General features: G+C 33.4%; 1 protein-coding gene across 4 annotated transcripts in view; it reads right to left on the bottom strand.

Moving 5' to 3' along the window:
* The window catches only part of LOC145239997 (E3 ubiquitin-protein ligase SIAH1A-like), a 179,544-nt gene extending 154,517 nt beyond the window's left edge, over positions 1 to 25,027 (bottom strand). Inside the window, exons 1-2 of one of the 4 annotated variants that reach the window (XM_080103583.1) lie at positions 24,756 to 25,027; positions 1 to 23 (exon numbers count right to left, since the gene is read on the bottom strand). The exon at positions 1 to 23 is cut by the window's left edge and continues 1 nt beyond it. The gene's annotated coding sequence lies outside the window, so the exon portion shown is untranslated. The remainder of the gene's footprint in view (positions 24 to 24,755) is intronic. The other 3 variants (XM_080103581.1, XM_080103580.1, XM_080103582.1) reach the window with 3 other exon arrangements.
* Positions 25,028 to 26,063: the final 1,036 nt, after the last annotated feature.

Raw genomic sequence — 26,063 nt, 5'->3', positions numbered from 1 at the left:
CCCTCCTTTCGTTTTGGCTATGCCTAAAAAATATGAATCCAAAAAAACTTCAATTGCAGCTTTTCATTGCAATTTCTTTCCAGTAAAATAAAAATAAAAAAAAAAGTTATATCCTTTTTTTATATGTCAGTTTCATTTGTTGAGAAATCACTAAAATGTTCATTAGAAATTGATTACATAATCAAATTTCAAACAATCTTACTAATTCAATTCACATCTAATGCAATATAAGTTTTTCACTGTCTGTTCAGAAAAAAAAAATATCGATTTTGAAGTCTTATTTCATAAGTCTATTTCATGGAACAATATATAAGATAGTTATCCACAGGCACATGTTTTGCTGTATCTGTGGATAACCATTTTATATATAAAGCAAATAAACAATGAATATATGTGCATATATATTTATGTATTTTTTACACTATACAATTCTATGACAGAGACAACTCATACTAAATAAATTATCACTAAAATTTAAAAAATAATATATATAACCCGACAAGCAGCTAAATCTCACCCCTTCACAGTAGAGATCCCTAGGTGTAAGAAAGCCTTCTACTCCAATAGTTTCTTCCCCAGAACTGCTACACTTTGGAACTCCCTTCTGGGATTCTGCTTTTCCAACTGTACTGACATGCAGAAGTTCAAGTGTAACGTGAACCAACATCTTGCTACTCAATTCCCTACATATACCCTAAGCTCAATTTGTTTACACAAAGAGCATCGCTTATATGCTAATGGTAATTCGTTTATATATTTTTTTAAAGTCATGTTGAAAGGAAATTGTAAGTTCTTTAAAAATTGATTATAGTTTTTTTTAAATTAAATTAAAAAAATGTGCAAGTGAATTGACATCTGTTCCTTTATAATTTATAATAAAAATTATTCAGAAAAATAAAATGTGTTGAATTTTCATTGTAAAATAATTAAATTAAAAAAATTTTTTTTAGCTTTAAAACATTAAAGAATTTACAAAAAAGAATTTAAGATTTTTAATTTGTCGTTATTTTATTTTTTATTCATTTTACTTATGTGTTTTAGAAATTTTCAACTACCATGGAATTTCGTCAGGTTCTGCGAGTATATATCATTAGAATGGTGCAGGAGGATGGGAGATCAACTAATGAATTGGCTTGCAGCATTCATAATTGGCTTGACAGTTGTACCTGACTCACACGTCTCCAGCGTTCAGTAGTGGTACCATAGCTGCTTGCAATATGCTGCAGAATCAGCAATAGACTGGCATGGATAGGCTGCCTTGTCTCACAACACTGCAAATTCACTTAGAGTCGGTTTAATTTACCCTGCATAATACTGTCACAGATCTAAAGATGTACATCTGTAACTTTCTCGGTTAAGTAACTACAAGATTAAAGTTAAATTTACAGATAGAATTAAGTCAAAGAAAATGAAGCAAGTTGCAATACAAATTCTATGTAAATTGTTAGAATAGAAACATTTATTCCCCTCTACAAAAAAAAAAAAAAAAAAAAAAAAAAAAAAACATTATAGGGAAGCAAACATAAGCACAAAACATTAATCCAAAATAACCCTAACACTAACCCTAACCATGACCACACTACCGGCATGTGCCTCATGCATGTTATCCATTAATTATAATTCGATTTAATTTCAATTTGTAAATCGCTATATTTCTGAGCAGAGTCATTCTTTCGAACAAGTCATATTACATGTGGTGGGAGGATACATTACTCAGTCATTGTTATGTACTTGCACTCTCCCAGTTTCACCTGCACATTTTATGGTCTTTACTTCTTGAAAATGACCGTAAATATTTAATTTTATGAGTACATCATTTTATTATTCACCTACAACTCATCTATATAAAATTTTGCAATTTGTATTTGAGTGGCATCCCAACCATATTGGTTATTTATTTCACTGCATGTAACAAAAGCCTCGGTATTGCCTGATAATAATGTGACGAAGAAGAATGGAGAAGTAGAAAAATCGAAAAAATATGCCACTATTTCTCCTCTGTCACCAAGAAGAACATGATGGCACCAATATCAATTGAGAATCGAAAGATTGAAGAGGGAAAGCATTACCCAAACCTCTATGAGAAACCCATCAACTATTATCAGCATGAATACAGGGTGACCAAAAAAACCAAACAAAACAAAAGCTAAATTGAGGCCATCTCGAACATATGCTGTAGAATGGAGAAAAAAATGGGCAAAGACCCTAGTGTTTTGATATGATGTTTTGAATATAATAAACTAGTTATGACCAAAGTTTCATTCGGACAAAACACTAAGAAACTGGGCCTAATTATAGTTGGGGCCCGATTTTTTTTTTTGGGGGGGGGGTCACCCTGTTTAATGCTAAACAAATTTAGTGATAATTTTGACAAAGATTCTGGACTTCAAGAAGACGCACCTGGCAAAGGTGGTTACATTGGCTGAAACGTTGAGAAAAATGAACCAAGATGAGAATAGTAGTCAAAATGATTCAGAGTACAATAGTTAATAGTTTTCATTTTTTTTTATTTAATTTTTTGTACAATAGTAAATAGTTTTCATTTTTTATTGAAATTTTTTTGTATAAGATATTTTACTGCATTTATGTCTAAAATATTTGGCACACAGGCAATATCAGTTGTTAGTGAATAAACTTAATTCCCCACTCATCCATCAATTTGTATGTTGGGGTGGGGGTCATAAATATCTAAAAACAATTTATTTCAATTGACTTATTTTTTTGTTTCTTTTTCTCATTTCGAAAGCAATCACGTGCATGTGTTCAAGAAGGATTTTAACCAGCACGACATGGATCAAACAAAATCTCATTCAAATCTTGGCTGGAGTTTTCATCTAGTGTTGACTAATCATATGAAACTTTTTGTTTTTATTTTTGTTACTCACGTTCACCCCAAACAAGACATATGCCATAGTTGAAGAGGCGTCTTGTAATTGTTAATGTACAAATTCATTTGCAAGCAGAATTGTTGTCATAATGCCAATATGGATTATGGAATCAGCTATGCAAGATCTAATCCTATTGAAACTTATGTTCAACTTGCTGTATTTATCCAGTGTTGCCCTGGTGAATGTTTTAAAGAAAAAATTTCATAAACGTGCCATAATTTTCCCTTAGTCTTTATATATTTTGATTAATATATTCAACGTAATCAAAAATATTCAACTTGTATTTAAAAAAGTTACATATAGGCAAGAAACACATATGCACACAAAAAATTGTCTGATAGTTTAATGGTACCTAATAAGGACTGTACTATTGTTGAAATTTGAGCCAGTTTACGTAAAATCCGGGAAAGTGCCAAAACGCTGAGCCACTGAAAATTGGATCAAACAATTAGTGAATATAATAAATATATTGCGAAAAATTCAATTTTTTTGGAAAAAATGATTAAAGTCAACATAAATTTAGTAGAGTCAGCACAGATGCTGCATCCTTCAAAGCAAATATGTTGATTTCTGACAAAAATGGAAGTTTATTATAGGCGAAACAAATAGTTGCTTAACCATAGAAAAAAAAAGGAAAGAAAAATACGAAAAAGCCTTAAGAAAACATGTTTGCTATCATTGGTTTATTAAAAAATAAATAAATATCTTCGTTTCAATAAAAGGCAACAATTTTTTTTTTTTTATTTGTCAACTATCAGTTATTAAAAAAAATTATTTCATGAAACTTACTTTACAATGATTTTTTTTTTTTTTAATTTTCTTAAAATTTCATAAAAATTCTTCAATTCATTGTATTTTCTTTGTAACAACAAAAACATTTTATTTTTTCAATTAATTTTTCAATGAATTATCTCTGTAATAATAGAATTTTTTTTTCATAATAAAATTTTTTTTTTTAAATGGCTAGTATTTCCATGAAAGAAAAAATCATGAAAATTCCATGCAACACATTCCAGCACTTAACATAAACTACTTAGAAAATTCTGATGATAGAACAGTCCTCATTTTGCATTAGTACCAATTTTAGTAATAGAGATTATTCCTTAATATTGTTGGCAAAAGTATGAATATTTAACTCTCTTTATGATGCTGGTGTAATTCATCCAATACAATGAATGGTCTACAATAATTTCACTGTACTTTACAATTACTGTAATTTCACTGCAAATTACAATGTAATTTTAATTACAAGTTCATTTGTACGACTACGAACAGTGGTAAGAGGCAGAAAAAAAAAACCATCAGTCATAAAAACAAAGATGTTGCATTGGACATCAGGTCTGACCAGATTCAACCATGTCTGAAACTAATATTCACCACTACGTTAAGCCAATCTTTAGACAAAACCAGGGAACATCATTGGCACCTGTTGGCACTCGTACAGACATGTACTATGTGCAAATGACAACACCATCACAAAAATGGGATTGAAGATGAAAGCCGCTAAGAAAAAGACAAGAGGTGAGTGGATACCCCAAACGACTGCATCTTGACCAAGCTTTTTGCCATATATAGTGAAGGAAAAAGTCCAATTTGACTTTACAATGCAGAATAAATGCAAAAGAAAATGATAAATGAATAGTTTACGATGAGTATTATTACAGCATGTCAGTACTACCGATATCAGATGAAGCTAACCTCAGTTACAGCATCAGTTAAAATCCTATAGAAACAAAAATTGTTGCAAGTGTTGCAAGAGCCAATAAATTCACCGTTGCAACACAATTGATTCCAATGGCCGAACAGACATAACTAAGATAACATATTTTCCACATAAAGAGTCTTCAGGCAGCTGTCGACAAGTTTACAAGATCCCAGATGCCATCATATGTGAGAAAGGCAGCGTACAATATTTATGCACGACCTGTCCTGTTCTACGATTGCAAGTTGTAGTCGATAAACGTCAGAACAACACTATCCTGGCTGCAACGTAGTGTATGGAAAAATTGCATTGCACAACATCTCAACTGGAATGGCCACATTACTCACCAGGAGTCATTCAAACGCTTCAAAGAGTATTCCACAACAATGTCAACAACCGAAGACTATGTGGTAGATAGTTTAAAACATATGAGGTCAATTAATGAAGATTCGTTCCTTAACAGACGACTAGTGAAATGGTAGCAGATGGATTGGTTGGTTGGTTGTTTGTTTTTGTTTTACGGCATATCAACCCTTTTCAGGTTATTTAATGTCGAATCCAAAGATTTTGAAGAAAAAATTTTTAATAGAATATATTTGTTGTTTTCAAGTCGGTTTCTATTCAACCTATAGTTGGGACCCTAACAGGTACTACCACTCCGGGTCTGGGAGCAATGGTAATTAAGAGGTGGCTCCACACTCCCCAAAGCCTGCAAGCTGGGGCCTCACCACTGGATATAGTTTAAGGTCATATCCAGGACCGTAACAGATGGAAGAAGTTGGAAGGCTTTTACAAAATGTCGAATTTCAGCACAAAATTTTAAAAAAGTAAAAAAAAATAAATAAATAACCTAAAAGGGTTGATATGCTGTTAAATAGACACAAAGAAACCAGTTTTCAAGGGTATTAGTATTTATGAGGTTGAAGAGCATTAAAGACTCTTCAAATGTTAAATAGGCTTAAGATGAAATGAACACAAAAATAAAAAAAAAAACATTTAAAAAAGATAAAGCTTAAAATTATAAAACGTCAACTTTTATTGAAATAAACGATTGCAATGAGATTTAGTTTCATGAAAAAAAAAAAAAAAAAAAAAAAAAAAATTAACCTCGACTTTTTTTTTTATAATAAAGCAAAAACAGCTTTGCTAAAGAAGAAAAATCAATATTTGCTAACATGTTGATCTGGTACTTCACACAAATTAGTAAAATAAAATTGCTGGTTGCAGCATTTCATGTTGTTTACATTTTCGAAAAATAAATTCTATTTCAGAACATTTTTTCAAAAGTGAACAAAGCAGGTTAAATTCTAGGGTGTACAAGAAGAGAGGACTTGACCTTAAAAGGTCACAATAACAGAAAAAGACATTGAGTCAGAAAAAAAAAAAAAAAAAAAAACACAAGTTAATGTTCTAATGCCCCTACCCCTCCGCATTTGAAGAACTTTGTTAAGTGTAAAAACTAAGAAAATACACATTTATATGTCGACTCTACATAAAGATATAAATTACTAAAAGAAAAAAACGCAGTTGCCTGGGTTTGAAGGGTTTGACCTATGCCCTTTTGCACCCAGCCCAAAACAGCATATTACTTTTGCGAATGACATTGACTAAAGCTTCCTATTTACTTGCCTCCCGATGAAGGCAGAGTTAGACACATAGTCTGTTTTAAATGTGGGGAAAATCCAGCTCCTCGAAAAGAGACACTGAATAAGTACAAAAATAAAAATTGTCTCGGTCATGAAAGATTTCCCCTCCACTGACCAAGGACAGAAAAGGTGAAATGTAGTATCAAAACAGATACTACACTTTGTTTCTAGCCAAAAGGACACATACTAAAAAATTAGGTACGCCACCTTGAATCCAGTGGTTCCACAGAAACTCATCAAATGCATACTTGACCTTGTGTCTAACTTCATAGAAAGGAGATTAAATGTTAATATGGTGTTACTTAATTTATTATTTTTACTAGTGTCAAGACAGTTAATTGGATTTGGAACTTTTGGGACCATCAGAATAGTAAAATCTGAACCTAATTTCCAATTCCAAAAACGATTCTTTTATTTTTGTTTGTTTAAAACTTCATTTTTTTCTTTTTTTAATTTATTCCTGGTACTAATAATAAAATGGTAAATAAACTACAGTAAACTAAACTTTTATAGGTTTAGGTAAAAATGGCCAAGTGAAAAATATAGACGAAAATAGCAGAATATGTTTATCAAAATTTTGGATAGAATACATAAAGCGCAAATGAAGAAATTTGTCAAATTAAAAGAAAAAATATATCTTCTCATATCATGGCACATTCATGCAGTAGATGGAATCATGGTTAGTGTTCTCCATAGGCTTTGGTTCATTGTTGGTTCGAATCTACTGAAGACATCACACGATTTGAACTTGGCAGATTACATGGGGTAGGTTGCCATTACCTTCCCCTTGCACCACTCCGTTGTCCTTAGATCACCCGCATAGTTGCAATCGAATAACATAACTCTTAATACCATAGAACCGTTGATCTGCTAGAGATTCATCCTCCATGGCCATCCAACGTCCTGCTGCTGACGTCATCAGAGTTACCTTCTCCTAGATGCATGTTTTAACTAAGACTAATTAATGCACTTCTGATAACAATCTGGAAATTTACTTATGACTCGGCGCGGTACATACAGCACCTAGCCTTCCCAAATGGTCACTCACCTGGTACTGGACAGACTCATTGTTGCTTAACTTTGGTGATCTGGCAGGAACTGGTGTGTCAACATCATTGTGCAGTATGTGTGTGTATGTGTATATATATATATATATATATATATATATATATATATATATATATATATATATATATATATACGCACACACAAGTTATAAAAGCATTTCATCCAAGGCATGAAAATTGTTAAACAAAATGTTTTACTATAAGCTTTAAAAATAAAGGTACAAGATTCAATTTGAAATTTATTTATCTTCAAATTGCACTTTTATAAATTTTACAAAGTAAGGTATAAAAATTTAATACCTTACTTTGTAAAATTTATAAAAGTGCACTTTGAAGATAAATAAATTTACAATTGAATCTTGTACCTTTATTTTTAAAGCTTATAATAAAACATTTTGTTTAACAATTTTCATGCCTTGGATGAAATGCTTTTCTAACTTGTATTGTATCTTTTTAAGATTATATTTTATTTAATTTATCAATTTGGATTTAAAAAATAATGAATGGTTTTGCATGTATTTATAAAAACTCTCCTACTCTCGATTTCAGTTTGTATTTCTCCTCACACCTCAACTCATTTTGGCAACCCCTTCTTTGTATTATTACAGGTCTGAATATTCTGTTTCAGTTTGTATTTCTCCTCACACCACAACTCTTTTTTTGCAACTCCCTCTTTGTCATACATGTCTGAATAATGAGAAAATCTGAATTTTTTTAACAAAAACTTTAAAATAACTTTTCTTAGATTAATTTTTTTAAAACTTCTTTCAGAATAGAAAATCTTTACAATTTAATAAGGAACATATTTCATATAGGTTTCATTAAAAATATTCATTAGATAACAAGAAAAATATAGATGAAAATTTCAAAAGGACTGTATAACTGGTTACGCTCAATAGTAGTCCTCGCCAGCGAAAATCTTTGTTATTGTTATTTTATTATTAAAAACATTTTGTGTCCTGCTCTTTCACACGAGGACTAGTATATATATATATATATATATATATAAATAAATCGATGAGGACCCTCTACTAAATTACCCCTCTTCCTTTCCAAAAAGGAAATTCTACTTTTATGACGATTGAGCGATTTTAGAATCGATAATGGTATTGGAATCAGAAATTTAAAACAGAATTAGTAACTATATCAGAATCAAGAAAAATATTGGAATCGTTATATCATTAACTGACATTTTTATAACTTTTAAATTTGGAGCTGGGGCTCAGGATGTACTCTTCATTCATCTGGTGAAAGGAGTGTATACAAAGTGACATTAACTGAACCAAATTTCAATAAATTTATAGTCCTTAACCATCTCGAGGCACACCCGGCGTTTCCTAAGTATCAACGAAAACTTCTATGTACATGTGTTCTAGTTCTAAAATGTTAAAGTTATAAATAAAATAAAGATGCATTTCCTTTTTATAGATATCAGATGCAAATGCAGACCTCCATGATAATATTGTGCCGCTCTAATCCAAATGAAATATACTTATCCCAGTATCCTTGGTTGGTTAACGGTTTTTCAGTGCACCAACACTAGACATGAAGTCAGGTTAATGAAGAAGAGAAATCTAGCTCCCTTGAAGGGGAACACTGAAAGGTTAGAAAAAAATAGTCTAAATCAAAAATTATTAGCATTTCAGCCTACATTCCAAAGATGACCACCTAGAACTGAACAATATTTAATTTCGAAAACATTTAACATTTTCAAACAAATCACTCTCCAAATTTTTTTTTTTTTTTTTTTTAGGGTGTGAATACCATGAAAAACTTGACAGAAAAAAAAAAAATATTTAAGAATTTATAGCGGGGGGGGGGGTCAGTTTGGCATATAAATTTAACAGAATAATTCTCCCAGTTTGAAGCTCTTCTAACATTTAAGAACAGCTAACTTTTTTTTTGCTTTCGAAGATAAATTTTGTGCAGGTTTTTTTTGGGTTTTTTTTTAGGGGTGGGGGTACTTCTGAGTGTGAACACTTGTGGTTTTATGATCTTGCCACTGACTTATGGTCAGTGGTTAAAAATAGTTAATTGCTCTTAAAAAACTTAGAAGAGCACGGAAATGGGGGACATATACACGAAACTGATCCCTCACTCTAAATTTAAAAATTTAAGTTTGCGTTTTTTTTTAGGGTGTTCACAGGTACTTGCAAAAAAAAAAAAAAAAAAAAAAAATCTCATTTAGTTTGGTGGAGGGTGAGTGATGTAGCTAAGAGTGTTAATTTACATTTGCTGAACTGTAATATTTTTAATTATAATTATTTCAACCTCAAAACAGAATGGTGAACAAGTTCAGTAAAATAAATATCATAGAGATGATTTTACATACATTAATCTTCCAAAGCAAACTGAACATTTAACTACAAATTGAACGATTCGGTAAATTGTTACCTGGTTTCCACTTGACCCTTTTCCTTTAAAAAGACGACTTTTAAAGGTTCTCGGGTATACTGAAAACGAATATCGCATTTAAAATTTCTGCAAATTAGTAGTTTTCCGGATATTAAGAATGTCATTTATGTTATTGCTGGTGGCCATCTTGTGTACGTGTTTAAACGCAACTGAGAAACTACATGCAAACGCTCGCTTACCAAGATGACCACCAGTTTGGCTTTCAGGCCAAGGTTACAGTGCAGTATCTGTTCAGGTGCTACACTTCACCATTTCTGTCCTCGGTCAATGGAAGAGAAATCCTTCATGACAGAGACTATTTTTATTCCGATCTAGAGTATCCCTCTCGAGGGAACTGGATTTTCCCCACATTAAAAACCGACCTTGTATCTAACTCTGCCCTTGTGGGGAGGCAAGCGAATAGGAACATATGATATTGCTTACTATTCGGTAAACTACTTATTTACGGAAAATTTAAATGTGATATTCGTTTTCAGCATACTCTATAAAAAATACCTTATAAAAGTCGTGATTTTAAAAGAAAATGTTATGGTGAAAACCAGGTAAAAATTTACCAACGATTCAATTTTAGTTTTTCTTGAAAAATAAATGTTGGATAGTCGAGAGCAATAAAAACACAAAAATGTTTAGAAAGGCGTGTCGTCTCGGTCGAAATAAAGTTAACATTGGTGACTCAGTTGTGTTATTATCACAGGAAATGGATAGTTTTATTTACGTGACGGTTATACAATAATTATATGTTAATTTTTAGCAACGACGTTTAATTTGTTAAAACATTAAAAGTGTTAATTTATTGGAAAACTAATTGGAAAGACGCCATTTATAGAGATACATTAAAAAAGCGGTGACTTTAGAAAGTTTTCCCCGATTTTAAGAAAGACCGGCTGAAAATGATATTGATCGTAACCAACAAAATGACATCGAAATCACAATGGGTTAAAGTGTAGTACCTGTTATTCTGATACTAGGCTTCATCTGTTCTGCTCTCGGTCAGTAAAAGAGATCCTTCTAGATGGAGGAAGTTTTTATGGTTGTTCCAATTCAAATCTGTTGCCAAGGTCGCTTGAAAAATGGTGGGATACTTCTATCGCTCCAGTAAATATCTCACTGCTGATGCAATTTTCTACTTATATAAGAGCCAGGTACATCCAAGGATGGAGTACTGTTGCCACATCTGGACAGGAGCTGCTAGAAAGATCTTATCCTGCTTGAGTTCAAAATGGACTTTGTAGTCTAGTGGGGAATAACCCTTTCTCTTCCCTGCAACCTCTTTCCCACAGAAGAGACATTGCAAGACTGTCTTTGCTTTATCATTATTTTCATGGCAAGTGCTCGTCTGAGCTCCAATCTATAGTCCCTCTTGTCCTTTCACAAAAAAAAAAAAAACACTTGTCTAGCTGAAACCACTATCAATAATTTCTCCCACTCTTTATCTGTGCCTAAACCTAAACATAGATTCCATGAACAAAGCTTCTTTCTTAGAATTGGACACCTGTGGAACTGTTCTCTTTCTGCTTTCCAACTGACTACAATGTCGTCATCTTCAAGTCCAACGTAAACAAGTTCTTGATGAGCCATCCTAGAACATTAAGCCAAAGAGTTTAAACAAAGTACTTTCAGGTAATTTATCGTTAGCTATTAGTGGTTTAGAAGATTTCTTGTAATTATTAAAGGAAATAAGCTTAATCTTGGTAGCATTGAATGTCACCATCCAACTACTGACTGGAGATCTTCCCCTAGGGTTTCTGTCATTGCCTTAGATATGTGTTCATTTGTTTTCCCCACGTGTCTGTTATAGAGTATGGTGTCATCAGCAAATATATCCATCTCAGAGAATTTTATAAGGGATGTTTATTTATGAATATCAGAAATAATAAAGATCAAAGATCGATTCTTGAGGTACATCCGCATTTATATCGTATTGTTTTGACATACAATCATCAAGGACAACCTGGATTCTTCTTATTTAAGAAGGATTAAATTATGTTAAGTATCGTCCATATGATCTGATTTTCCTGAAAAGACCACTGTGCCATACCCTGTCAAAAGCCTTAGATATATCTAGGGCTACTGCCCTACCTTCCCCTGTTTTATCCAGTGCATGGTAGATATGTTCAGAGATTACAGTTAGGATATCTGCAGTAGAGCGGGTTTGCCTAAATCTATATTGTTGGTCAGACAGAAGTTTAGAAGCTGTAAGGTGGTGAACTAGAGCTTGATTAATCATGGACTCAAATATTTTGGTGGGGAGAAGGAGGCTAATGGGGCAATAATTTAATAAGTCAGTTCTTTCGCCAGAATTCTTGAAAACTGGTACTACAGAAGCAGTTTTCCAGCAGTCATGAAAGCAAGATTCATTAAGGCATTTGTTGAAAAGTTTAGAGAGAACTGGAGCAACCTCAGTGGAGCATTTTTTTAATAGTACAACCGGGATGAGATCAGGTGCACATGCTTTTGAGGTGTCAAGGTTTATTTTATGATATCATGCACTTGAGAAGGGGTGATTTTGATGATCTAATACGATTTCTGTCCACAAAAGAAACTCAGAGAGGGAGTGGTTTGTTGGGTTCAATGCAGAGTTTGAGACAAATCGACTGGCAAGCATGCTTAGCAACCTCATGATTGTTGATTTCCCATTATTTACTACACTGTGGTAGATTTTCCAGAAATTATGAGTTCCTAATTTATGCGCTTCAATGCATCTTCTGGTGGTTAGTTTATTCCCTCTTAGTTATCGCTTTCTTACAATTACTTCTAGCTTCTATATACTTTTGTACTGGACTTATGTCGGATAAATGCATGCTGCCTCTGAGCTATGGCAGCTGTGCAAGGAGAAGTAAACTATTTGGGAGAGTGGGGTTTGCTATAGAATTTCCATGTGGGAATATATGCTTCAATTACTGCTTTAAACCATTCAGTGGTCTTATTTGCACATTGTTCTGCAGGAAGAGAAAAGATGTTTCTCTATGAGACATTTCTGATGAGATCCCTGATACCTTCCTAGTCAGCCTTCTTATAATACCTTGTTTTGAGCAATGACTCTTCAGCTTTGGGTTGAGAATTTAGGATGATTTCTACCATTATCATAGCGTGATCAGCATTTCCGAGTGGGCTATGGGCATTCATTACACAATCATCGGGAACTGTAGTCACAAACAGATCTAAAAGTGAGGCTTGTTGATCTGGGAGACAGGTCGGAAATGTAACTGTCAGTGATAGGGAATAAGATATAGAGAAGCTATGTGTAATGCTACCAGCTGCGTCTGTGCAAGTAGAGAAATCAAGCCAGTTACTGTGATGGACATTAAAGTCACCAAATACATGTACTTGCGTGCTAGTATCAACGGAGAGTGCTGTATCTATGCATTAAGAGACTTGGTTGAAGGAGACCTGTAGAGAAAATATAAGTAGTTAACGCTATGTTGCAGGTTAAGTCTAAAGCACATGAAGGCCTGATCATCTGATTCTCGCTTTGATTCTCTAGCCAAGGGGAGGACGTTATGAACATTGACTCAAAGTCCGTGCATACGTCTGTCTGAGTCCCTACAGCAAAGTGGGAGATAACCAGGCATGTTAAACTGGTTAGAGTGAATGGAGGAGTGTAGGTTAGTTTCACTTAGTGCCAAGATATCTGGGGAGTTTGTTAGGAGAAATGATGCAGCATCATCTACATTAGTTCGTCGCCCATAGATATTCGTGAATGCAAGCCTCAAGAGAGAAGGCAAAGTAGTTTTCTTGGAATTTATGTCTGGTTTAATTGTAATTTTGATTGAAGTAATTTTATTTAAGTTTCAGTTTAGGATGAGTTGCTAGACAAAGTGGTTGTGTAGAATACCAAACATACGACACAAGTAGACCATCAGTCAACACTTCATCTCTAGGATTGTGGCCTCAGAAAAACCTGCCGGAGACGTATGCAAGGCCCCTTTCCATGTGCAACATGGCACTACAACCACCCCGATATTATACAACTGATGATGGAGCAGCCGCTCTAAGTGTTACCAAAGAGTTAGGGCTCCTATACCATCAGTCGGGATACAGCAGCCAGACAAACTGTCAAACCGGTACCAGCAGACAAAAATCAACCCAATTTAATTGCATTGAGATGTGGTACTCAAGCACCCCCAAGATGCCCAGTTTTAGGGGATGGGAATGTGGCAAGAGCGGGGAACGGCGCTCATTGCCTTAGCCAGGAAACAAGCTGAAAACATTGGAAGTCTGTCGAGTCCCTGTGATAGTACCTCTGCGCCTGGCTAATAGGCAAAGAAGGAATATGAAAGCCAAGTGATAGGCAGAGCCTAGCTACTCCTTGAACAGTTTAGGTTTGCAAACCAATAATTTTTTGAGTCACCAGCTCTAGGAAGGTTGTCAACCAGGACTGAAGAGGCCTTCTGCCCCTTTATTTAGTGCCAAGACTTATAAAGTCAGAACAGGTTTAGCTCCAGAGTTTTCCTTCTAGACGGATGACCCGAGAAGATGTACGGGTCTAGTAGCACCGAGAGGGTTATTCCTGCAATCAGGTATTTCTGCGACCCTGCATGGGTTGTTATGATGAGTTGAGTTAAAACTATAGCTTATATATCTACTGAAATGTTACACCCACTTCATAGAATTATTTAGGGCGAAATGGGTTTCAATGAACCTTTTTTCTTTTTTACTTTAACCATGGATTAGCAAAAGAAAAAAAAACAAACTCATAGTAAATTTCATTGTACACATGAAACACTGAACTGAAAACTATACAAGAAAAGTGTAGTTGCTATCTTACTAAACGTAGCGAAAGAGACTAAGAGATAACAATAATACACTTTTGTCAAAAAGAGATAAAAACAATATTCAACAAATAACTGTTACCAAAAGCAATAAAAGTTACTTTTCTACCTACCTGCATTTTTTTTTTTTTTGCATTTTAAAGCGTTTTATTCCAATACGATTTCATTCAAATTTATTATTGGAGACATAATTCAAAATGGCTGGCACCACTTATCGGAAATCACCATTATTTATTTATTTATTTTTGTTGTCAATTTCTCTTTTCAATCAGAAAAGTAGATTCTATTGCATTTGAAATAGTTTTTTTTTTTTCACCCCAAAACATGAAAATCCCACAATCAAACTTCGGTTATTTTTTGCTATGATAAAATGTAACTTTCATGATAAACGATTGGAACAAAATATGCTGAAATAAACCTTAAAACACTTTCATAAAAAAACAACAACAAAAAAAAATGCTTGTCGATAGAAAAGTAAATTTTCTTGCATTTGGTAACAGTTATTTCCTAAACAAGCGCTAGGCGGATGCGGCATGTTTAGCGAGTTGCATGCTTGCAGTGGATATGAATAACAGACTGGATGCAGGCGAGATATATTTGGTTAAGGAAAGGATGCTACACAAAAAACTAAAAATTTGTCCATTTCAAATTTGATTACACTTTAAAAAATAACAAAAAAAGTGTCTCCTTAAACAGGGATTCATGCCGAGACATGAAGCCTCTATTTTTTCAAGTAAGAGGTTCCCTATTGGGGTTATGACTCATTAAAGAACATTCAAATTTAATGACTATTCAGATAAGGAAACAGTGGGCAATAGGTTTTTGTATTTTCATAGATGAGGCTGCTTATTATCTCAAGTGGTCAAATTGGGGGCAACATGATATCTAGGATTTCTGGTCTAAAGTACATATATTCCAGCAAATGGGCAGGGAAGGTCAGTCAAAGAGTTGAGCGTCTGACAGTTTGAATTTTTAAAATCTGATGGTCAGCAAGGTCTGTGGGTCTCTCAGAGAGAAATGAGCCTTTGGACAAGATTTCTTATTTGCAAATCTTCTGTTAAAAAAAAAAAAAAAAAAAAAAAAAAAGAGTACCATTGCCACACCACTGACTGCGACTACAACCAATGTCAGAATCGACTTTGGACCGGCACAACTAGTGAGCGATCATGGTCTGTGCTATGAACGCACAGAGAGCATGTTCACAATTTGTTGTACAAGGCCTGTCTAAAAAGTATCCAACCTTTATTTTTCCCTGTGAGAAATAGAAACGATAGTGTGATGCGACTCTACACAGTGAAGGAAGACACCTTCATGAGCATACGCAAATTTTATCACTCTCTGCCAGTGCGTCAGATGCTGCTTGCCTGTTGCTGAGTGAGGTGCTACACAACGTATTTGTCGGATTACCGATTCTCTCAAAATGATTGAATGTGTTGAGCAAAGGTACTGCATTAAATTGAAAAAATCCGTAAGATTTAACAGGTGTTTGGAGAAGATGCAAAGGGTGTAACACAAATTAAGGAGTGGTTGAACAAATTCCAAAGTGGCCACACATCAGTGGAGAGTGACCAGCGTTCTGGCAGCCCTCAAAGTGCTCAGAGTGCAGCTGTTGTTGAGAGGGTGCAAAAAAATTTGGTGATAGCAGATCGTCGTTTGACCATGCAGGAAATTGCTCAAGAAGTTGGAGTGAGTAAAAATTCCACACATGCAATATTGCATGATAGTTTGAATATGCCCAGAGTAGCTGCGAAATTTGTGTTCAAGGTGTTGTCGCAGGAATAAAAGGACCTCTGTTTTGAAGTTTCACAGGACATTCTGGAGACTGCTGACACTGATCCTGGGTTTCTGAACATCGGGATAACTCAAGACGAGTCATAGTAGCAATACCAGACACCCTAACGTTCAGTGTTGGACAAGACACACACTGCTATTTAATTTGACACTCATAGTTTTTAAATCAGTAATAAGTACATTTCTCTTACCTCCATCAAAATAAAACTTATATAACTGGATTCACAATAAAATTTACTTTAAAATGGTATTTCAATATTTTTGTTGTGATTTGTATATTTGAAGAAATCACTATTAACGAAACATGCCAGCATAGCATGCCCACTCGCGATAGATCACTTTTTGCAAATAAGCAGTTGGGTTGTGTTCACATAAATACTCAAAGCAGAAGTTGTACCCGTCATCAACATTTCTAGTTGTTTTAGCTTTAGGGAAAAGAATTGTCTTTGCTACGGAATTTGAACGGAAAACTTACGTTTTTTTCCAGTCAAAAGTTGGAATATCTCAAAGTTGATGCTTTGTAATACAAAGATAAGTAAAGATAGAAACTGTATTGAAATGCTATTTAACAGCGAATATATTAATTTTTTTTGTTCTAAAATTTGAAAAGAGTTAGATAAAACATTTTATGCATGAATCGATAGAAGTCGTGACAAATCCATAGAAATCTGAGAATTTTTTAGCGTCATGACATGCACAAAAGAATCTGTAAATAAAGTGTTCGTCAACTAACTTACGAACATAAAGTATTCATTTTATTTTTGTTAGTATTTAGAAAACACAAGTTTTTAATTATGGACAGGAAAAGAATATTTTTTTTTAAATAAATTCTTTGAAAAAGATTAATCGACAATGAACATTGTTTTGGGGTGTTTTTTTGTTGTTCTTGGTTTTTGAGTTGCAAATAAAACATCAAAATTAACGCTTTGTAATACAAAGGTAAGTAAAGATAGAAACTGTGTTTTAATAGCGAATATATTAATTTCTTTTGTCCTAAAATTTGAAAAGAATTGGATAAAAACTTTATGCATGAATCTATAGAAATAGTGACAAACATATATATATATATATATGGGAATTTTTGTGCGTCATAACACGCACAAAAAATCTGTAAACAAAGTGTTTGTCAACTAACTTACGAACATAAAGTATTCTTTTTATTTTTGTTATTATTAAGAAAACATAGCATCCTGAGTGTCCATGGCAAAAAAAAAAGTACTATCAAGATGTTCTCCAGCATCTCCATGACGCAGTTCAGCCCCAAAGACCAAACATGTGGATGACGAAAATTTGGCAGCTGCATCATGACAATGCCCCGACCACTCATCCCAATTAATCCAACATTTCTTGGCCAAACATGGAATTCCAGTCGTTTACCAACCTCCCTACTCTCCAGAATTGGCTCCTTGTGGCTTTTGGTTGTTTCCAAAACTGAAGATACCACTGAAAGGATCTCATTTTGAGAGTAGAGAAGAGATAATGCTGAACGCTACAGAAGAGATGAACACTATTCCAAAAGAAGACTTCTAGGTGTTTCTGGCAGTGGAAAGATTAGTGGGATAAGTGTGTGGAAAAGCACACGGGGTCTACTTTGAAGGAGATTAACGTCCAAACCACGTCAGGTATGGGAAATATTTTTTCTGGCCCAAAGTCAGATACTTTTTAAGACAGGCCTTATAATTTGTTACATGGTAACTGGGTGCCTTGCGGCCCCAGGCTAAACTTGTAGGAGATCTCGGAGTAGTAGGGGACCCCAGAGGTAGTGCGTTATGGCCCACTGAGTTGTAGACATGCCCTGGCACACTACCAACCCCTACCCCACTGTCATTTGAGTGCCCTTGGTTGGGCAAAGACTAGGGGAACCAACCCCAAAATCAAACACCACTGCTTTGTGGGCCTTATCACAGCAAAAGGACAAGAGATGGGAACTGACTTCAAATCCTACTGCTGCCTTGCAGTTTTCTTTAAAATGCTATGGAACCTCATCCAGAAAGAAAAGGCGTAGTAATGGACATGATAGGGCGACTGTTTACCTCATCGAGATTACTTTCGGACAGAAGCTGCAGCCTCCTCAGGTGCCAGTCATCGCGTGTTCGCTCCACTGGATATGAGCATTGGAGGTTCAGAGGGTGTCTGTCTGATGCGCAACAGATACTGCACCTAAACTGCGCAAGCAAGTTTGGAGCCAAGGTGGAAAGTTCTGTGGCGATGGAGTGAGATTACGCCAAAACCGAGGAATAAAGCACCGAGGCCCCGACTAGTCATCGTCAAGACTGATGGACTGCATGATGATGATGATGATGATGATGATTAATTTGTTAACTATCTCTCCCTTTTCGTTAACTATGCTGCAATTTTGCCCTCAAGTTTATAATCCTATCCTTTAATAGAAAATTTTACATGTGAATTATCGATCTCCTTTAGCAAGCCACTTTTTGAACTTGCTTATGAAGGTAGCGATATTTTCCCTACTTAAACTTTACCTCTATCCCAACATCTTTTTATTTAACCAAAACATGGTTGAAGTAGATTAACTTGTTTGGGAGTAATGCAAAAGCTCATTTAAGTATAAATAAAATAGGATTAAAATAGGAACAAGACAAAAATGGAGCAAGGGATCTAGTTAAATATTTGTGTTCACATAAAAAAAAGGTAGCTGGTTTCTGGGAGAAGGGAGTAAAGAATAAGTTGTTTCAAATAAAACTACATTTTTTAAAAGAAAAGAACAAGAAACTATTAACAGACTAGATAAGTTTTTGTTTATTTTAAAGCGTTTTTTTTTTTGTATAGAAACACAAGAAGTGTGAAGTTGCTAAGTTAGAATGACCACAAGATGGCTGACATAAGATGGTTCTCTTTGGAAACCAGATAATCGCTCGAAATTCAAAAATGAAACAGAATACTAACATAAATCCATGCAACAAATATAACAGTGACAATTATTGCATGAATTTCTATCAGTATTTTGTTTCATTTTCGAGTTTTGATTGATTATTAAGATGGCATGCTCATTTCCGCTATCTTGCAGTCGTTCTAACTTAGCAATTGGGCATTACTTGTGTTTTAAACTTAAAACACGCTTCAAAATAAGCTAAAAAATTATCTAGGTAGGTAGAAGAGTAATTTACCTTGTCTTTGGTAATATTTGTTTTATATTTGTTTCTTTACCACATTTTCGGTTTGTTGTGCACAGTAAAACATGCCTGATTTAAGCTTAAAGTTAAATAAAGTCTAAGAAGCTATAATTAGCTGGCGTTGCACATCGGCTCTAAAAACAAGTGTTTTTAAAGGGTATGCGACCACGAGAAAAATAATGGTTGCCTAACAAATACATAGTGGCCATTTTTTTTGTGGTCGTGTACCCTTTTGAACTTGCTTGCTTTTTGAGCCGATTAAAGATTTTACATTGTAGTAAAAACACTAAAAACCTACCAATTAGGTACTAGAAGAGTAACTTAAAGAGTTCTTGGCTTTTGGGCTAGGCTCAAAGTGTAGTATTTGTTCTTCAGGTCACTCCCCAAAGGAAATTTGTTCTTCTTGGTCACTCTCGAAAAGAAACCATACACTTTTAGTTGATTGCATGAATACTAGTGTTAGGACGATCAATCAGAATCGGGGGAAAAAATTGTTTCTATTTTCCGATACCAAAAACGATTACTTTTAATTATGTTTTTGCTTAATTTGATTCTGTTTACAACAAAATCTTCCACTGTTGGTAGTAATAAGATAAATTTTTATCCATTTTAAGCTACCAGTAAAACTAAAATATATAGATCACCGCCTCCCATAAGGAGGTTTTTGCATTTGAGAAAATATATGTACATTAACATGTAATCATAAAAAAATAATAAATAAAAAAAAACAAAAAAACTTTAGAGATTTATAAAGAATCGAAATCGGGAAAAATATTGGAATCGTCCCATCATTAGTGAATACCCCGAATAATTTTGCATAAACAAAACGAAACTATTTTAGAATTTAAAATGGGGGGGGTCAGTTTTGTATATAAATTTAACATAAAATGATCCAATTTCCGGGCCATACTAATTTTCAAGGGCAGTTAAATAGAAAATGTTGACTAACGTTAAGTCCGAGTAGTAAAGTCGTAAAACCACACGTAATCGCCTAAAAATGTAGATCTCTTACATAAAACTCACAGAAATCATATTCATAAAAAAATGAAGTTAGAATGACTCCGATGTTAAATTTATATGCGAGACTTATTCCCAAATCTAAATTCTAAAATAAGTGTTTTTTTGGTGGGAGGGAAATACAAATTTGGCGTTTCTTCAAAATATGAACGAAAATCAAAATATTGAATTCCAATTAAAACCAAGGTTATCGACTTGTCATGTTGAAATTAGTAAAATATCAACAAATTACGAAAAATACTCAAGTAGAAAATTAATTATTGAAAATTTTGGTGCTTCTACACTTTTTCGCCGAAACTGGAGACGCCATTTTATTTCGAGCACCTGTCGATTAGAATCAGAGGGAGAAATCAGTATTTTAAACTATGGCTGAAGTTAGAAATAAATAACAAAAAAAAAAATTAAACTAGATAAACTTCCGGAAAGAACTATGAAAAAAAAGTAAATAAAGTGAAAGAGAACATATATCCATAATTGTTTAATTGGAAATGTTTCGATTTAATTAATGAAAACGGGAATTTTTTTTTTTTTTTTAATTTTTAAATCTTTGCCGCCAATTAACCCTTGCCAAACCACATAATGGATGCAAGTGTTCATAACATTTTACCTCTAAGTGACATGTGTTTTGAGTATTCCTTAAAGGATGTTCTCTTAGAAACGTAAAAAAAAAAAAATGTTTGAAAATAAACAAGCAACAAAACGTAAATGTTTAGAAAAATAAAACTTAAATATATTTGCAAAAAAAAACAAAAAAACGTAAATATGTTTGAAAAAAAAAATAAATAAATAATAAATAAAATTTAAATATGTTTGCAAAAAAAAAAAAAAAAAAACATGCTTAAAATTAAAATATAACAAAAACATTTTTTTATTTCAAGGGTGCCATATTTTGTGCTTCCGTAACTGGATGGACAGACAGTAACGCCACCTATAGTCAAACGGAGGAAACAGGCTCTCTCTTTCTTCCAGATTACCACTTTGTAAGTTCGTCCTTTATAGGAAAACGACTGGGGACTGGGCTGATGTTTGTGAAATTTCACACGAAAGTACTTTATGTGCCTAGCAGTGTTCTTAGATAGGGTTTGTATCGAAATGTACTCGATAAGTATCGCTAATCGAAAAATTCCGATGAGAGAAGGAACAAGCGATTTTGACCAAAGTTAACACCTTATACAGCCTAACATCACAAGTGCATTTGAGAAATTTTATCAAACAAACCGAAAGGCCCGACATATAAAATCAACAGTGGGTTCTTTGATATGATAGGGACGCGTTCAAAATGATGTTTCTGTTTAAATCATAATTGCATCATGATACTTGACTTTTGAATTTTAAACCAACAAATCTTAAGTTCTATTAAAAAAATAACTGCTGTTAAAAATTTTATGGTGCATTTATTTTGTATCTTTGAATAACCAAAATCATCTTTTTTTTATTTTAATATTTTTTTTCAAAAATATTTTTAACACACACACACACAATAACTTGTCAGCCAAATGCGTTTGACAATAATAAGATATCCGATTTGTTCACGCGATTTTTTTTTTTTTTTTAATAAATTATCCTATCATTTCTTGATTTATTTACGATTAAAAAATGAATATTTCATTTTCTTATTAACATATTTCGAATTAATGACCAAGATCCAACAAGATCGTACTTTGTTTCTCACTTAACTTTCTCACGTTACTTTCACAAATGTTTAATCGACTTTTTTTTTTTTTTTTACTATTATTCACCGAAGATTTATTGAAAAATCAGAAAACGAAAACAAATTAAATATTGGTGCTTCTATATTTAAATAACGAAAAAAAAAATCATTAAATTTCAAGTAAAGCTAATGGTAAATACGTATTTGTCATGTCGCAAATAGTAACATATTCAAAAATTATGGAAAACGATAGGTAGGAAAATAATTATCAATGAAAAACAGTTTTCGATAAAGTTTAGATGAGGAATTTGCCCGACATTTTGAATTACGTCCATTTCGTGACGTAAAACAGAACTTAATTATCTCCCCTGCTTTTTTTTTTTTTTTTAAGTGTGACAATGATTTCGCTCCATTTCACAAATTTCTTTTTTTATTAATTATTTTTCTACCAGTCAACTTACGTAATTTTTAGACATATTACGTAGGTACCATTTGTTTCACTTGAAATTCTTTTTTTTTTTTTTCGTTATAATATGAAGCGCCAAAATATTTCTAAAAACCTACCCAGTTAGGTAAAAGAGTAATTTTGCCTTTGGTAACATTTATTATATATTTGATTTTGGCCAACTTTTTTGAAGACTGGACAGTAAAATATACCCGCGATATAAATATTGGAGGCGGGGAATAAATAATAAATTAAAAAACAAAAAAAAACAAAAACAAATGTAGTCGTGATTTGTTTTGAAATAAAAATCCCAAGATATATTGTTTATTAAGCAGAAATAAAATGTAAAAAGGTTAATAATAAAAGTCAAAACTTAGTTTATAAATACTTTACATACCTGGTGTTGCCCGGGATTTGTCTTCTTTTAGTTTCTTTGTTAATTGTTTGTTTTTTTTTAATAATAGAATTTAGGCCTGACGTACACGGAGGCCCCCATAGAGATATACGCCCGCCAGCCCGGTAACATAAGTGCATTAAATATCAATAAAGTGATTTTTAACATCGTATTCAGCTAAATCCATAACAAGCGACATTTGAATGAATGGTTTATTTTATTGATGCTGCACCGTAATCACGTGATTAAAGTTTAAGCAGACGAAACATTGGGAGTCAAAAGAGTAAAGAGTTCCTCCTTTAGATTCAGATTAATGAATGCTCCCTGGAACGTGCTGTGTACTATCGTCGTGTACGTCAGCCGAATTTTGAAAATTAAATTATCCCGACAGGAAATTATTAATTGCTATAAAAACTAACGCGGGGAGTTAGCAGTAATTACAATGAAACGAAAATGTGAAAATAAAAAAATTAAAAAAAAAAAAACAATTAGCATATATGTTCCCATTTACTTGCCTTCACACGAGGGCAGTGAAAGGTCGGTTTTTAATGTGGGGAAAATCCAGCTTCCCCCAAAAAACCGCAACAAACATTAAAATTGTTTCAGTCATGAAGGAATTCTCCTCCACTGACCGAGGACAGAAAAAGTGAAGTGCAACACAAAAATAGATACTACACTATGATCTTGGTACGATCAAAGGCAATATACGTTACTCTTCTACCTACCCAGATAAGTTGCAGGTTTTAACTTATTTTAAAGCTTTTATTCGGTTAGAAAAACAAGTAGTATTGAGTTGCTAAAGTTAAATCGACAACAACGTGCCACCTTCAGAGTGCCAATAATGGCTGGAAACTCTGAAAACAAACAAAATACTGATAGAAATCCACCCAATAAGTGTCACCATGACATTTATTTGGTGAATTTCTGTCAGTATTGTTTTATTTTTATGATTTAAGCGATTATTGAGACTTCACAGATGAGCGTCGCCGTCGGATGTTGGCCATTATTTTGTCATCGTTTTCGGCACTACTTGCGTTTCAAATTAAATAGACGCTTTAAAATATGTTTAACAATAAACTTTTCCAGGAGGGTAGAATAACTTATCTTGCCTTTGGTAACAGTTATATATTTTTTTTTTTTTGGACTAATTTTTTCGTTTTGTTGTTTAGACTGCCAATTTTCCACTAATATTGTTATAGGGATTTTTATTTTTTTTTTAATGTTAATTAACAATCGGTACTGGTACAGCAGCTTACCGTCCTGGAATAATATTAAAATTTAGGAAGCCATTCTTAACATGGGGAGGGTTTTATGTAACTATTCTGTACTTTCACCTAACAATTTAATGAACAAAAGATACGTAAAAATTAAATTTAATTTGAAAATCCTAAAAGAAAACAAAAAGCACGGTCCATAAACTGCACAAGTGAACAATAAAAAATAAAAAAAATGTTCGGATTTTGTTTGTATTTTTCAGCACCAAAACTCAAACCGTGTACCCCCCCCCCATCTATGAAAAATGAGGAGGGTCAACGTGTACGCGACATAATTGAAACAAATGACACGCAGAAAGTCGGTTTCAGACATGTCGCAAGAAACAATTAAATCAAGAAAGGAACAAAAGGAAAGCGAACAAGGTTAAGGAAAAAAAAACCTTTTTTAAATAAACAATTAACAAAAAAAGAAACAAAAGTCGGCCATTTATTTTTTACCTCCCACCCCGTCGTTAAATGACTTATTAAAAAGAGAGGAGAAGGAAGAGTAGACGCCAATGAACAAAAGACGGGCTCCCCACACAACAAAAAAAAAGCCTTTAATAAACTTAAAACTTACAGTTTATAGATGAGATTTGGGGTTTAAATGATCAATTCACGCTTGATCGTCTTCGATCTGCCACCGCGTCTCGGTTGGGTAGGTTTATGTCCGAGGATTTACTTGAAAGTTGCTTAATATAGATACACATGCACATATAACACTGGTCTTCTGAGACAAACTGAAAGCCAATGTTGGGTTGTGTCTGTGTATTCGTCTGGCTGCGTTCTACGTAACAGTTTGTGTGCTGACGTCACACGATTACGTTAAGCGAAAGGACAGAGGAAGGCGGGGAGGAAAAGAGAGAGTAAAGCAAATATACATATACAGAGAGAGAAAACGAGATTTATGAGTAAAATGTCATCAAATTTAGGAAAAAAAAAAAGGGAGAGGGATGCTGGGGTTATCCCCCTTTTTGTTAACTTTTCTCCACGCTTTTTGAAATGCTTAGATTAATGTAATCGGGGGAAGCCTTTTGGTAAAATAACTGATCCGGTGTTGCCGGGATTCTTTTTTACTTTTAGTTTTTGCTTTGCTTTTTTTCTGCCAAACTATTTTGGCTTGAATCCAGAGTTCAACCTAATTAAAAAAAACAAAAAAACTACAGAAAAATCGGTGCAAGTCCAGAATTCAACATAATATATATATATATATATATATATATATATATATATATATATATATATATATATATATATATATATATATATCAAAATACATACCCGTCACGTTACAAAAATTTCGTATTCCAAAAATTTCATAAATGAATCAAGTAATGTTTCCCCCTGAAGTACATTTGTTTCAAAATCCACTATTTTGAGCAAACATCAAATACTTAAATGGTTTTTCACAATGAAACAGAAATGCATTCTGATGGATTTACTTTTGTGATTTAATAATAATAATAATAATAATAATAATAATAATAATAATAATAATAATAATAATAATTTAAGTTTGTTTTAGTACTTTATGTGATTGCATTTTTTTATTTCAATAAATAATTTCATAATGATCCTTAAAAACTAAAGAGTAAGTTACGTGGAGGCGGAAAACACTCACACACATACAAGAAATAGTCACACAATTTTATTACTATAGATGTACCTATTTACTATGCCTCCCCACGGGACAGAGTTAGACACCAGGGTCGTTTTTTAACGTGGAGAAAAGGTACAAAAATAAAAATTGTCTCAGTCGTGAAGTATTTCTCCTCCACCGAAAGAGAACAAGAAATAGAAGTGCAGCATCTGAAGAACAGCTACTACACTTTGATCTTATGTAGCGACTCGTTATTTCACAAACAGATTTGCTGTATAAGATAGATTC

The sequence above is a fragment of the Euprymna scolopes genome, chromosome 19, assembly GCF_053919585.1.
Source record: "Euprymna scolopes isolate OS-2025 chromosome 19, ASM5391958v1, whole genome shotgun sequence".
NCBI classification, from domain to species: domain Eukaryota; kingdom Metazoa; phylum Mollusca; class Cephalopoda; order Sepiida; family Sepiolidae; genus Euprymna; species Euprymna scolopes.
Note: the sequence above shows the minus strand (reverse complement) of the source record. Positions and strands in the feature narration are given on the sequence as shown.